Source organism: Macaca mulatta, chromosome 19 (genome assembly GCF_049350105.2).
Source record: "Macaca mulatta isolate MMU2019108-1 chromosome 19, T2T-MMU8v2.0, whole genome shotgun sequence".
Classification (NCBI taxonomy): Eukaryota; Metazoa; Chordata; class Mammalia; order Primates; family Cercopithecidae; genus Macaca; species Macaca mulatta.
Window position 1 is genome coordinate 55,591,152 of NC_133424.1, and position 15,477 is coordinate 55,606,628.

A 15,477-nucleotide genomic window follows, 5' to 3' on the forward strand; every position below is an offset into this window, starting at 1 on the left:
TTGAAACTATAATAACTCCCTGTATTGTCCACCCTAGACCTTGATCATCTCTACTCTGTCTCTGTGAATTTGCCCATTCTTGATGTTTCATATAAATGGAATTATATATATATGTTATTTAGTTTCTGACATATTTCACTTAGCATAATGTTTCCAAAGTCCATGCATCTTCCAGCGGATATCAGAGCTTCATTCCTCTTTATGGCAGATTAACATTCTGTCGTATGTGTGACCACATTTGTTTATTCATGTGCTGATGAACACTTGGATTGTTTTCATATTTTATCTTTTGTGAGTAATGCTACAACCAACATTCCCATGTGAGTACCTGTTTCAGTCCCTGAATTCAATTCTTTGGGTATATACCTAGGAATGGATGCTGTTTCACATGGGAATTCTATGATTAGCTTCTTGAGGAACAGCACAACTATTTCTCCTAGTGGCTGCACAGTTTTATAATCTCACCAGCAATGTATGAGGATTCCAAATTCTACATAAGGCTTTCACTTGTTATTTAACATTTGAAAAGAATGGTAGCCATATTTGTAGGTTTAGTGTGGGATCCTATTGTGGCTTTGACTTTGTATTTTCCTAATGACTAATGATGTTGAGTTTCTTTCCATGTCCCTCTTGATGATCTGCATATGTTCTTTGAAGAAATGTCTATTTGCATCTTTTGCCCATTTATATAAATTGGGAGGTTTTTCTCTTTGTTATTGAGTTGTAGCAGTTCTTTATATATTCTGGGCATGAAACCATTGTCTATGTGATTTGCAACTATTATGTCTCATTCTGTGTTTGGTCTTTTTATTTTCTTGATAATATCCTTTGATGCACAAAAGGCTTGCGTCTTTAGCCCAATTTATCTATTTTTCCTTTTTCTTTCTCATGCATTTGGGTCATACCTGAGAATCCATTGCACATTTGAGGTCATTAAGTTTTACCCCTATGTCTTTTTCTAAGATATTTTTGTGGTGAGAGATCTTATAATTAACTCACTCATCCATTTTTAGATAATTGTTTGATATGGTTGAAAGCAGAGTTCCCTAAGTTTATTGTTTTGCATGTGGTTATCTAGTTGTTTCTGCACCATTATTTGAGAGGATGATTGTTCCTCCATTAAATTATCTTGACACCCTTATCCAAGAGAAATGAACTATAAGGGTGAGGGTATATTTCTGGACTCTCATTTCTATCCCTTTGGTCCCTAGTTGTATTCTTATGCCAGCAGTTGCTGTTTTTAGTACTTGTAATGTTTTGTGAGATTTCAAATAAGAAAGTTCAAGTTCTGCAATTTATTTTGGCAAAACTGTTTTGGCTCTTTCAGGGGTACTTTTTAACAGCAAGGAGGCCAATGTTTTGCAATTGGAAAGCTTTTTCTGTCGTATTTCGGAGGGGAATTTTGCAGTCTAGGGATTTTTTCAGGAATTTTATCACAAGTAGGTAAATTATCACCACTTCCATTGCTGAGGTACTGGGTTAAAATGTGTGTTGCCTCCCGTTGAGGAATTCAGAGACGCCGGAAGCAGTTGCCTCTGTGGTGAGAGACAGTGAGCTCCTTAATGAGGGGCACAGAAGACATTGCTTTGGGACACAATGTTGTCAGGGGAGCTGTGTGCCTCTCTACTTCTTTATTTTTTTGTGCAGTTTAGATCTCTGCTGGACACACTAGATATTGAAATCTTTGTTCATTCTCTTGGTTCTGGGTGGCTGACCTGTCAGCTGGAGCTGGAGGACATGCCTGGAAAGGGAGTGACCCCCACGGGAAAGAGCAGGACTCAGCAGAGTGAAAGCAGCTGGGACCCAGAGAAGCCAGTGAGGTCTGACTCTTAAAAGTCAAAGACTAGCAGGTGGGTGTCCTCAGGGGAAAATGGACTGCACTGCTACCCATTCAAGCGAACTGGAAAAAGGTAAGAGGCTTTGGATATTCCATTTTCTCTCTCAGCTCTTCAGCAGATTTAGGCCCTGGGCTGGTACTGTCCTGCAGCAGGGACAGGGTGGACAGAAATGGTTGCATATCAGGCCTAAGTCCATGTCATCCTCTCAGGCATTGCCCCTGAAGATGGAGAATTTTGTTCAGAGCCCCAGCCTGGGCACGTGGGAGGAACCACCTTATTAAAATTAATTTAAGAAAACACTATGCATGCTTTATTCTTCTAGAATGATTATTAATATCATGTTTTACAATATATCTCTTAAAGGAATGGTGAGAATCATCTGCATAATGTATGTTTTACATGGTCTTTTCTATAATTGCAGCTTTCACTTGTTCTTATAGAATCCATTTCCTTTGGGAACACACAGGCAGTATCTCTGTGTTGATTTCTACTGGGAAATCTTTATGCAGGGTGGAGAGAGTCACATTTCCTAATGAGAGATGGAAAGCATCTGATTACCAGAAAAAGTGTTCAAATTCTGCTGGTATGATCACGGTGCTGCGGGTGTAGGTCAGTTTAAGGAGGATTCAGGCAAAGCAATTTTGAAAGTCTTTTTCATTGTTTCTGTTTCTTTGTTTGTTTTTTGTTTTGTTTTTTTTGTTTTTTTACAAAACCATGGGCAGAAGCCACCACCTGGACCCATCACATGTTGGAATGAATAAGGGACAGAAATGGAGCTCAGTAATTGAGAATGAAATTCAGGAGTGAGGAAGAGGTTTGAGAGGTCAACGGGTGTGAGAGGTGAATGGGTGAATGATGAGAATGTTCAAAACATCTTCTTTCTCCATAATAAGAGAGCATTTAGGCCCCTGAGTCAGACAATGTCCAGGCCAGGGGGAGCAGGATGTTGTTGACTCTCCTGGGCAAAAGTGAAACTCCATCAGTGTCCAGTTACCTCATCCAGTTTGGGATTTGTTCCTATTTTAAAAATGATCCAACAGTATGCAATTTTGAAAATATACAAAAATCTCTATGCTACCATTCATAGATAAACAAGATGGCCCTAAAATGGTGAGAGAATCAGAATGGGGTTTGGGTTTACATTGTGTATTTTTTCTCCCAATATCTACAAAATTCCCTACATCAATTCTTTAATGTAACCCAGTGGGTGTCATTCCCTTTCACAATTACAGACATTTACAGTTCACGGTTAAAACCCTCGGAAAACCCACACCCTTTCTACTGTGAGGTACAGGCAGCCATGTGGCATCACCTCTAAACATGCCTTCTGGGTCATCAAATTACTGATTAAGTAAAAGTCATTTCAGTAGATATTGAAGACCTCCATTTTATCCCTCTCACACTTGCAATTCTTCTACCAAGAGATGATGGATTTTAGTGGTGATTTGCTTTTATAGATTAGTGTAGATTAATGCTTCTGCCAGGGGAAAATTTTTCATTGAGAAAAGCATTTGGCAAAGTCTGGAGACATTGCTGGTTGTCAGAGTTGGGGGAGGGAGTCCTGCTGGCCTTGAGTGGGTAGAGTCCCCGGATAGTGTTGAACATTCTAGAGCTCACAGAGCCCCACCAGCATGACCACTACAAAGTTCAATGCTGAGGAGGAGTGGAGAGCCCTCATGTGCCTTCCCTAGCTTCCCTAGAGCTTTTTACCTTCTCCTTTCATCAGTCTCTACCACTTTCTCACCTCAGCTTGCTCCTTGAACCTTAATACCCTCCAGTTGAACTTTCCCATCGTTTAAGACCTGCTGTAATCTCTTGACTTCCTTGGCCCCTTTCTGATCCTTAGTAGGGTATCCTCTAGAGGGGATCCTCACCTTTCCTGGAGCTTCCCAGAATCCAAATGCCCCTGCCCTGTGTGGGCACCAGGGATATGGCCATGTGCCTGTGTCCCTAAAGATCCTGTCACTCAGGACTTTAGTTGAGAGCAGCTGAGGTGATATTACCCTCCATTACTTTTCTTGGAACATAAAAATATGTACAAACCTTGGAGAGTAAAATTTCTTAATGCATGTCAAAATTTTAAAAATACATATTTTTGCTTCCCAAACTTTACTGGAAAAATTTATCACACTACCAGTCATGAAAAATGACACCTAATCAGGGTTATTCACTGTATTGTTTGTTTAACAGCAAAATGTTGGGAACAACCTAGACTTTCACCAGCACGATGCTAATTCAACAGATTACCTTATATCTACACAATAGAATATGAAGCAGCTGTATAAAAAGTATAGAATCTGTCAGCTATTCATATGGAAACACCTCCATGTTCTATTTTAATTGTAGCATCTAAACATCGCAGAATAAGATGCAGTTTTTGTACTAGATCTCACCTTAGAACATTTTTTTTACTGGTTTTTTTTTTTTTGGTAGTTTTTTTTTTTTATTATTATTAAAGAGCGAGTGTCTCACTCTCATACTCAGGCTGAAATGCAGTGGCGAGATCATAATTGACTGCAATCTCAACCTTGTGAGCTCAAGCAATCCTCCTGCCTCGGCCTGCTGAGTAGCTGGAATCACAGGCACGTGCCCCCATGCCTAGCTAATTTTTTGTGTTTGTTTCTGGAGAGATGGGGTTTCACCCAGGCTGGTGTAATCCCAGGCTTTTCTCAAACTTCTGGGCCCAAGTGATCTGCCCACTTTCACTCCCAAAATGCTGGAATTACAAGCAAGTGTCACCACACCTGATTCTGCCTTTTCTTTTTTTAACTGGACTGCAGTCTACTCACGCATCTCTTTCCTCATCAGGTGATTTACATTTTTCCTCAATGTCTCAACCACATGTCCATGCCAAAATCCACATGTATTTGCTTTTGTTTAGAATTAGATTTTTTTTTTTTTAAGAGAAGCCTTAGGAATGGTCTCCTAGCTGATTTTCAGGATTCTAATCTTCACTGTCTAAGCCATATGTTTCCATTTCCAGATATTGATTACAGTCAGCTGTAGAGCATTTAAAGCCTACCAATGCCTGTACCATCCCTCAAGCATTTCTGATTTGGCTAATGTGTGGTGTAGCCCAGAGATTGGTTGTTTAAAAATGCTTTCAAGGAAAAGGGTCATTTTGCAGTGGAGGAACTTTAACCCAATAATCAAAGTTAATGTCTTCAGTAGTCAGAGATGATGACAACTTAGGGCATTCTAATATATTGGATGGAGAAGGTGCAGCATCATCCCTGTGGTATTCTTCTACAAACTGTTTAACCTGAGTTTAATCGTGAGAAAATATTAGAAAAGTCCAAAATGAGGGTCTGCTACGAAATAAGTAACCAATACTCTTCAAAATTGTGAAGCTCTTAAAGGTAAATCCTAACTTTCCCAGATTAAAGAAGACTGAGGGAACAGTACAATGAAGAGCAATATGTGATATTAGAATGGATCCTGGTCCAGTAAAGGGACATTAGTCAGAACATAGAGTGGATTTGGATAAGGTCTCTACAGGCTTGCATTTTACAGTGTTAATAATCATTTACTGATTTTGATTATTAGGTGCATATCTATAATGTTAATATTTGGGGAAGCTGAATGAAAATCATATGAGGACTTTGCCTATTTTTGGAACATTTTAGAAAGTCTGAAATTATTTCAAAATTAAACATGAAAAGAAAAGAAATATAGATCTTTTAAATATTTCTATTAAGTGTCCAAAGTTGAAGATCATTTCCCAACTTCTCTTGCCTAGTGCTGGTCACAGTAATCTTCCTGGCAATGCTGTTTGTCATGTTTGTGACCTTCTCAAAGATTTCCAGTGACTTCTCTTATCTGTAGGATGAATTTCCCATTATGTAGGCTGCCATTCGGTGTCCTCATAGCGTGGCCCTAATCTCCCTTTTTTTCTGGATCTGTGTTGAAAGACTTGACCAACATTTTACTTTCTTATGGTCAAAGTTGTTCTAATTTTTTCTTGCCTGTTTGATGCCCTTTCCTGTCTTCTCAACTTTGGGACTTTAGTCAAGGTGGTGGGAAATATTTTAAGAGAAAAATTATAAAGATAGTTATAGGAAATAGTCACAAACCTTCTTGGAACCTGGTGGTTTGCATAGCTTCAGTAAAAGGTTTGGCTGAAGGTAGCTGAATTATCTTAAAAGCTTAGGGCATAGATACACAGGAATGTAGAGGAGTTTATCTAAATAGCTTGTTTACTCAGGCAGTCCTAAAACCAACATTTAATCTTATGCTGGGGGAAATACTCTCCGGAAGGTCGGCAATGTCAATTACCTTCTAGTGGTGTTTACTCAAGACCTTTGTTATTTAATCTGTACTAAATAAATGCGAATTACACTGGCAGATCAGGGCCGCTGCTGTTAACTCTTTTTTTTTTTTTTAAATATTATTATACTTTAAGTTGTAGGGTACATGTGCATAACGTGCAGGTTTGTTACATATGTATACTTGTGCCATGTTGCTGTGCTGCACCCATCAACCCGTCAGCACCTATCAACTCGTCATTTACATCAGGTATAACTCACTGATGTAATCCTCCCTCCCCCACTCAATGATAGGTCCGGTGTGTGATGTCCCCCTTCCCGAGTCCAAGTGATCTCATTGTTCAGTTCCCACCTATGAGTGAGAACATGCGGTGTTTGGTTTTCTGTTCTTGTGATAGTTTGCTAAGAATGATGGTTTCCAGCTGCATCCATGTCCCTACAAAGGACACAAACTCATCCTTTTTTATGGCTGCATAGTATTCCATGCAGTATATGTGTCACATTTTCTTAATCCAGTCTGTCACTGATGGACATTTGGGTTGATTCCAAGTCTTTGCTATTGTGAATAGTGCCACAATAAACATACGTGTGCATGTGTCTTTATAGCAGCATAATTTATAATCCTTTGGGTATATACCGAGTAGGGATGGCTGGGTCATATGGTACATCTAGTTCTAGATCCTTGAGGAATCGCCATACTGTTTTCCATAATGGTTGAACTAGTTTACAATCCCACCAACAGTGTAAAAGTGTTCCTATTTCTCCACATCCTCTCCAGCACCTGTTGTTTCCTGACTTTTTAATGATTGCCATTCTAACTGGTGTGAGATGGTATCTCATTGTGGTTTTGATTTGCATTTCTCTGATGGCCAGTGATGATGAGCATTTTTTCATGTGTCTGTTGGCTGTATGAATGTCTTCTTTTGAGAAATGTCTGTTCATATCCTTTACCAGCTTTTTGATGGGGTTGTTTGTTTTTTTCTTGTAAATTTGTTTGAATTCTTTGTAGGTTCTGGATATTAGCCCTTTGTCAGATGAGTAGATTGCAAAAATTTTCTCCCATTCTGTAGGTTGCCTGTTCACTCTGATGGTAGTTTCTTTTGCTGTGCAGAAGCTTTTTAGTTTAATGAGATCCCATTTGTCAATTTTGGCTTTTGCTGCCATTGCTTTTGGTGTTTTAGACATGAAGTCTTTGCCCATGCCTATGTCCTGAATGGTATTACCTAGGTTTTCCTCTAGGGTTTTTATGGTATTAGGTCTAAGATTTAAGTCTCTAATCCATCTTGAATTAATTTTTGTATAAGGAGTAAGGAAAGAATCCAGTTTCAGCTTTCTACTAATGGCTAGCCAATTTTCCCAGCACCATTTATTGAATAGGGAATCCTTGCCCCATTTCTTGTTTCTCTCAGGTTTGTCAAAGATCAGATGGCTGTAGACGTGTGGTATGACTTCTGAGGACTCTGTTCTGTTCCATTGGTCTATATCTCTGTTTTGGTACCAGTACCATGCTGTTTTGGTTACTGTAGCCTTGTAGTATAGTTTGAAGTCAGGTAGCGTGATGCCTCCAGCTTTGTTCTTTTGACTTAGGATTGTCTTGAAGATGCGGGCTCTTTTTTGGTTCCATATGAACTTTAAAGTAGTTTTTTCCAATTCTGTGAAGAAACTCATTGGTAGCTTGATGGGGGTGGCATTGAATCTATAAATAACCTTGGGCAGTATGGCCATTTTCACGATATTGATTCTTCCTATCCATGAGCATGGTATGTTTTCCATTTGTTTGTGTCCCCTTTTATTTCACTGAGCAGTGGTTTGTAGTTGTCCTTGAAGAGGTCCTTTACATCCCTTGTAAGTTGGATTCCTAGGTATTTTATTCTCTTTGAAGCAATTGTGAATGGAAGTTCATTCATGATTTGGCTCTCTGTTTGTCTGTTACTGGTGTATAAGAATGCTTGTAATTTTTGCACATTAATTTTGTATCCTGAGACTTTGCTGAAGTTGCTTATCAGCTTAAGGAGATTTTGGGCTGAGAAAATAGGGTTTTCTAAATACACAATCATGTCATCTGCAAACAGGGACAATTTGACTTCTTCCTTTCCTAAATCAATACCCTTGATTTCTTTCTCTTGCCTGATTGCCCTAGCCAGAACTTCCAACACTATGTTGAATAGGAGTGGGGAGAGAGGGTATCCCTGTCTTGTGCCAGTTTTCAAAGGGAATTTTTCCAGTTTTTGCCCATTCAGTATGATATTGGCTGTGGGTTTGTCATAAATAGCTCTTATTATTTTGAGGTACGTTCCATCAATACCGAATTTATTGAGCGTTTTTAGCATGAAGGGCTGTTGAATTTTGTCAAAAGCCTTTTCTGTATCTATTGAGATAATCATGTGGTTCTTGTCTTTGGTTCTGTTTATATGCTGGATTATGTTTATTGATTTGCAAATGTTGAACCAGCCTTGCATCCCAGGGATGAAGCCCACTTGATCATGGTGGATAAGCTTTTTGATGTGCTGCTGAATCCGGTTTGCCAGTATTTTATTGAGGATTTTTGCATCGATGTTCATCAGGGATATTGGTCTAAAATTCTCTTTTTTTGTTGTGTCTCTGCCAGGCTTTGGTATCAGGATGATGTTGGCCTCATAAAATGAGTTAGGGAGGATTCCCTCTTTTTCTATTGATTGGAATAGTTTCAGAAGGAATGGTACCAGCTCCTCCTTGTACCTCTGGTAGAATTCAGCTGTGAATCCATCTCGTCCTGGACTTTTTTTCGTTGGTAGGCTCTTAATTATTGCCTCAATTTCAGAGCCTGCTATTGGTCTATTCAGGGATTCAACTTCTTCCTGGTTTAGACTTGGAAGAGTGTAAGTGTCCAGGAAATTATCCATTTCTTCTAGATTTTCTAGTTTATTTGCGTAGAGGTGTTTATAGTATTCTCTGATGGTAGTTTGTATTTCTTGGGATCGGTGGTGATATCCCCTTTATCATTTCTTATTGCGTCAATTTGATTCTTCTCTCTTTTCTTCTTTATTAGTCTTGCTAGTGGTCTGTCAATTCTGTTGATCTTTTCAAAAAACCAACTCCTGGATTCATTGATTTTTTGGAGGGTTTTTTGTGTCTCTATCTCCTTCAGTTCTGCTCTGATCTTAGTTATTTCTTGCCTTCTGCTAGCTTTTGAATGTATTTGCTCTTGCTTCTCTAGTTCTTTTAATTGTGATGTTAGAGTGTCAATTTTAGATTTTTCCTGCTTTCTCTTGTGGGCATTTAGTGCTATAAATTTCCCTCTACACACTGCTTTAAATGTGTCCCAGAGATTCTGGTATGTTGTCTCTTTGTTCTCATTGGTTTCAAAGAACATCTTTATTTCTGCCTTCATTTCCTTATGAACGCAGTAGTCATTCGGGAGCAGGTTATTCGGTTTCCATATAGTTGAGAGGTTTTGATTGAGTTTCTTAGTCCTGAGTTCTAGTTTGATCGCACTGTGGTCTGAGAGACAGTTTGTTATAATTTCTGTTCTTGTACATTTGCTGAGGAGTGCTTTACTTCCAACTATATGGTCAATTTTGGCATAAGTGTGATGTGGTGCTGAGAAGAATGTATATTCTGTTGATTTCGGGTGGAGAGTTCTGCAGATGTCTGTTAGGTCTGCTTGCTGCAGAGATGAGTTCAATTCCTGGATATCCTTGTTAACTTTCTGTCTCATTGATCTGTCTAATGTTGACAGTGGGGTGTTGAAGTCTCCCATTATTATTGTGAGGGAGTCAAAGTCTCTTTGTAAGTCTCTAAGGACTTGCTTTATGAATCTGGGTGCTCCTGTATTGGGTGCATATGTATTTAGGATAGTTAGCTCTTCCTGTTGAATTGATCCCTTTACCATTATGTAATGGCCTTCTTTGTCTCTTTTGATCTTTGATGGTTGAAAGTCTGTTTTATCAGAGACTAGTATTGCAACCCCTGCCTTTTTTTGTTCTCTATTTGCTTGGTAGATCTTCCTCCATCCCTTTATTTTGAGCCTATGTATGTCTCTGCATGTGAGATGGGTCTCCTGAATACAGCAAACTGATGGGTCTTGACTCTTTATCCAGTTTGCCAGTCTGTGTCTTTTAATTGGAGTATTTAGTCCCTTTACATTTAAGGTTAATATTGTTATGTGTGAACTTGATCCTGCCATTATGATATTAACTGGTTATTATGCTCATTAGTTGATGCAGTTTCTTCCTAGCCTCGATGGTCCTTACATTTTGGCATGTTTTTGCAATGGCTGGTACCGGTTGTTCCTTTCCATGTTTAGTGCTTCCTTCAGGGTCTCTTGTAAGGCAGGCCTAGTGGTGACAAAATCTCTAAGCATTTGCTTATCTGTAAAGAATTTTATTTCTCCTTCACTTATGAAACTTAATTTGGCTGGATATGAAATTCTGGGTTGAAAATTCTTTTCTTTAAGAATGTTGAATATTGGCCCCCACTCTCTTCTGGCTTGGAGAGTTTCTGCCGAGAGATCTGCTGTTAGTCTGATGGGCTTCCCTTTGTGGGTAACCCGACCTTTCTCTCTGGCTGCCCTTAAGATTTTTTCCTTCATTTCAACTTTGGTGAATCTGGCAATTATGTGTCTTGGAGTTGCTCTTCTCGAGGAGTATCTCTGTGGCGTTCTCTGTATTTCCTGAATTTGAATGTTGGCCTGCCCTACTAGGTTGGGGAAGTTCTCCTGGATGATATCCTGAAGAGTGTTTTCCAACTTGGTTCCATTTTCCCCCTCACTTTCTGGCACCCCTATCAGACGTAGATTTGGTCTTTTCACATAATCCCATACTTCTTGCAGGCTTTGTTCATTTCTTTTTCTTCTTTTTTCTTTAGATTTCTGTTCCCACTTCATTTCGTTCCTTGGATCTTCAATCACTGATACTCTTTCTTCCAGTTGATCAAGTCGGTTGCAGAAGCTTGTGCATTTGTCACGTATTTCTCGTGTCATGGTTTTCATCTCTGTCAGTTTGTTTATGGTCTTCTCTGCACTAATTATTCTAGTTATCAATTCTTCCACTCTTTTTTCAAGATTTTTAGTTTCTTTGCACTGGGTACGTAATTCCTCCTTTAGCTCTGAGTAGTTTGGTGGACTAAAACCTTCTCTCATCTCATCAAAGTCATTCTCCGTCCAGGTTTGATCCGTTGCTGGCAATGAGCTGCGTTCCTTTGCAGGGGGAGATGTGCTCTTATTTTTTGAATTTCCAGCTTTTCTGTTGCTTTTTCCCCATCTTTGTGGTTTTATCTGCCTCTGGTCTTTGATGATGGTGATGTACTGATGGGGTTTTTGTATGGGTGTCCTTCCTGTTTGTTAGTTTTCCTTCTAACAGTCAGGACCCTCAGCTGTAGGTCTGTTAAAGATTGCTTGAGGTCCACTCCAGACTCTGTTTGCCTGGGTATCAGCAGCAGAGGCTGCAGAGGATAGAATATTGCTGAACAGCAAGTGTACCTGTCTGATTCTTGCTTTGGAAGCTTCCTCTCAGGGGTGTACCCCACCGTGTGAGGTGTGGGGTGTCGCTCTGCCCTTAGTGGGGGATGTCTCCCAGTTAGGCTACTCAGGGGTCAGAGACCCACTTGAGCAGGCAGTCTGTCCATTCTCAGATCTCAACCTCCATGTTGGGAGATCCACTGCTCTCTTCAAAACTGTCAGACAGAGTCGTTTGCATCTGCAGAGGTTTCAGCTGCCTTTTTTGTTGTGGTGATTGTTGTTGTTTAGCTGTGCCCTGTCCCCAGAGGTGGAGTTTACAGAGACAGGTAGGCCTACTTGAGCTGCTGTGAGCTCCACCCAGTTTGAGCTTCCCAGTGGCTTTGTTTACCTACTTGAGCCTCAGCAATGGTGGACACCCCTCCCCCAGCCTGGCTGCTGCCTTGCCGTTAGATCACAGACTGTTGTGCTAGTAATGAAGGAGGCTCCGTGGGCATGGGACCCTCCCGGCCAGGTGTGGGATATAATCTCCTGGTGTGCCCCTTTGCTAAGACCCTTTGTAAAGCGCAGCATTGGGGTGGGAGTTACCCAATTTTCCAGGTGTTGTATATCTCAGTTCCCCTCGCTAGGAAAAAGGGATTTCCTTCCCCCTTGCACTTCCCAGGTGAGGCGATGCCTCACCCTGCTTCAGCTCCCACTGGTCGTGCTGCAGCAACTGACCAGCACCGATTGTCTGGCACTCCCTAGTGAGATGAACACAGTACCTCAGTTGAAAATGCAGAAATCACCTGTCTTCTGTGTCACTGGTGCTGGGAGCTGGAGACTGGAGCTGTTCCTATTCGACGATCTTGCTCCACCCCTCCAGATTTTTGATTTTAAAACTTTATGCATGGAACCCATAAAACTCACTATTTTAAAAAAAAGTTGTATTTACATTGTGCTTTTGTAAATAGAAAAAGGTAACATTTATCTGAGGAAGCCCTTGCTGAGTTTTAGAGAAAGTAGGTAATAAATTTACATCTCAAAGCAGAGAGAGAGAGAGAAGGAATGTGGGTGTGTTCAAAGAAGATTAAAAATAGATGCCAAGGTAACACAAAAATGATAGAAATTTATAACAGGATTTTATAAGGAGACCAATTTTGTTGACATACATAGCTTTTATTTCGATATCTGTTTTCCAACTGTACTCCAGGAAACACACTACACAGGCTCCATTCTTAAGTGCTGGTGTGCCACTGCACATGCAGACAGCCCACTTTAAGGGAAACATCAGGGAATAAGAAATGCAGACTTCAGAATTATTCCAACATACAAAAGCCTAAGTCCAAAGTCAAACCACACGCATGAAATCTCATTGCCTGTTTGGCCCTCTTTTAAGTATACTTTACTTTCTTTAATTTCTGCTCTAAAGCTTTTAAATAAACTTTCACTCTTGCTGTAAAACTTGCCTCACTCTCTTCTTCTGCCTTATGACCCTTAGTTGAATCCTTTCTTCTGAAGAAACAAGAATTGAGGCTGCTGAAAACCTGTACAGATTTGCTAATATACATTAGTGCCATTCTACATGATAGAATATATATATATTCTTATATTTATACATATATAAATATATATATAACATATAGTTACTAATACAGGCCTTGAATCTACATACTTCCTGCACTTTATGTAAACAATCCAGGTATAAGACTAAAGCTTATTTTGGAAATACATTGGTCCCATGTTATTTCTGTTTCATTAAAATGGGAAACAGGAGGGGAAGATTATTTTTCAGAAGAAAACAACAGAGCAACAGTTATTGAATTTTAGACGTGCTCATTTTTTTTTTTTTGAATTTTGTTATTTACCTACAATTTGAACTGAATCCTAAATTTTTTCCTTCCTACAAGTTTCAAAACTAATGGTTTCAGAATTTTCTTCCATTCTTCTTCCATTTTGGTATATTATAACTTAAAACTGTGCTTTTAAAATTTGTATCATTTTTTAAAATTGCACTTTTAAGTTCTAGGATACATGTGCAGAACCTGCAGGTTTGTTACATAGGTATACACGTGCCATGGTGTTTTGCTGCACCCACTAATCCATCATCTACATTAGGAATTTTTCCTAATGCTATCCCTCCCTTAGCCTCCCACCCCTCAACAGGCCCCAGTGTATGATGTTCCCCTCCCTGTGTCCACGTGTTCTCATTGTTCAACTACCACTTATAAGTGAGAAAATGTGGTGTTTGGTTTTCTGTTCCTGTGTTAGTTTCCTGAGAATGATGGTTTCCAGCTTCATCCATGTCCCTGCAAAGGACATGAACTCATCCTTTATTATGGCTGCATCAAATTCCATGGTGTACATGTACCACATTTTCTTTATTCAGTCTCTCATTGATAGGCATTTGGATTGGTTCCAAGTCTTTGCTATTGTGAATAGTGCCGCAATAAACATATGTGCGCATGTGTCTTTTTACACTCCCACCCACAGTATAAAAGCATTCATATTTCTCCACAATTCTCTCCAGCATCTGTTGTTTCCTGACCTTTTAATGATCACCATTCTAACTGGCATGAGATGGTATCTCCTTGTGATTTTGATTTGCATGTCTCTAATCACCAGTGATAATGAGTTTTTTATCATTATCTTTGTATTTCTGTCATTATATTTGTTGGTCACATAAATGTCTCTTTTTGAAAAGTGTCTGTTCATATGCTTCACCCACTTTTTGATGCGGTTGTTCATTTTTTTCTCTCGTAAATTCGTTTAAGTTTCTTGTAGATTCTGGATATTAGCCTTTTGTCAGATGGATAGATTAAACCTTGCAAGTTGAAACTAGATGACTTACATAAAATTCTGGAGAAATCATAGCAACTTATATATAAACAGCCTTTAGCCTGCTGATGTGTAGACTACACAAAAGGTACACATGAACACTGGGTTCGGACGGCAATTCAGAGAATTGTGTCAGATTGTAATTGCAATTGGAAGATGCTTCAGAAACTCTAGAAAATCTAGTCTATACACTGCTCCAGACATTACAGGTGAGCCAACATACAACAGAAAGGGTTAGAGCCATGTTTCCCAAACAAATTGCTATAATTGAAGCAACAGTTGTGTGACTGTAATGAGGTTCCAGGATTATAGTGTCACCTTTTAGCTTCCCTTTGCCCTTTCTGATTTGACTTCATCCCCTTTACCATGGGACGTGACATCTTAAGAATGAGCTTTCCTAGTCATGTAGGATCAGATTTAACATACAGTCACAAACGTCTTCTACAAAGCTTTCTCTGAGAGCTTTTGAAGAATTGGAATGTCAGGTGTGCTGTCACTGGCCTGTCATCTCAGCACTTTGAGAGTCCAAGGCAGAAGGATCACTTGAAACCAGGAGTTTAAGACCAGCCTAAGCAACAAAGAGAGACACATCTTTATTAAACAAAATAAATCAAGTTACCCAGGTTCAGTGGTGCATGCCTATAGTCTCAGATACTTGGGAGTCTAAGGTGGGAGGACCGCTTCAGCACAGGGGTTCAAGGCTGCAGTGAGTACACTCTAGTCTAGGTGACAGTGCAAGATTGCATCTCTTAAAAAAAAAAGAAAGAAAAGATAAAGAATGGAGTAAACAGGAAAGCCAAAGATCTGAGGCATCTCTGGATGATTGCCTGAACAAATTGTGTTTTCTTGACCTCAAAACCTTTCACGATGTGTATTTCTTTGTGAAAGAAAGACATGCTGATTATAACTTTATCATTTTCTGAGGCAGAGAAGGAAGAGAAGATTAGATCAATTGTTTCTCTGCCCACTCCATCTCTTCCTATGTGCCTTCTCTCCCTTAATCAAATGTATAAATACTAAGCCTCCTGAAACCTCTTCAGAGAGAACACAAGCCACCGAGGTTTTTTGCAATTCATGTTTTCCCAGGGTGCACCTTCGAGCTATGGCTCAATAAAACTCAATT

At 39.6% G+C, this 15,477-nt stretch overlaps 2 long non-coding RNA genes across 2 annotated transcripts in view; one reads left to right on the top strand and one right to left on the bottom strand.

The window, feature by feature from the left end:
* The window catches only part of LOC144337573 (uncharacterized), a 48,742-nt gene that overhangs the window by 21,951 nt on the left and 11,314 nt on the right, over nt 1–15,477 (bottom strand). The window lies entirely within an intron of this gene.
* The window catches only part of LOC106994786 (uncharacterized), a 188,046-nt gene continuing 174,246 nt past the window's right edge, over nt 1,678–15,477 (top strand). The window contains exon 1 of the long non-coding RNA XR_013410775.1: nt 1,678–1,910. This is a non-coding gene — a long non-coding RNA (uncharacterized LOC106994786). The remainder of the gene's footprint in view (nt 1,911–15,477) is intronic.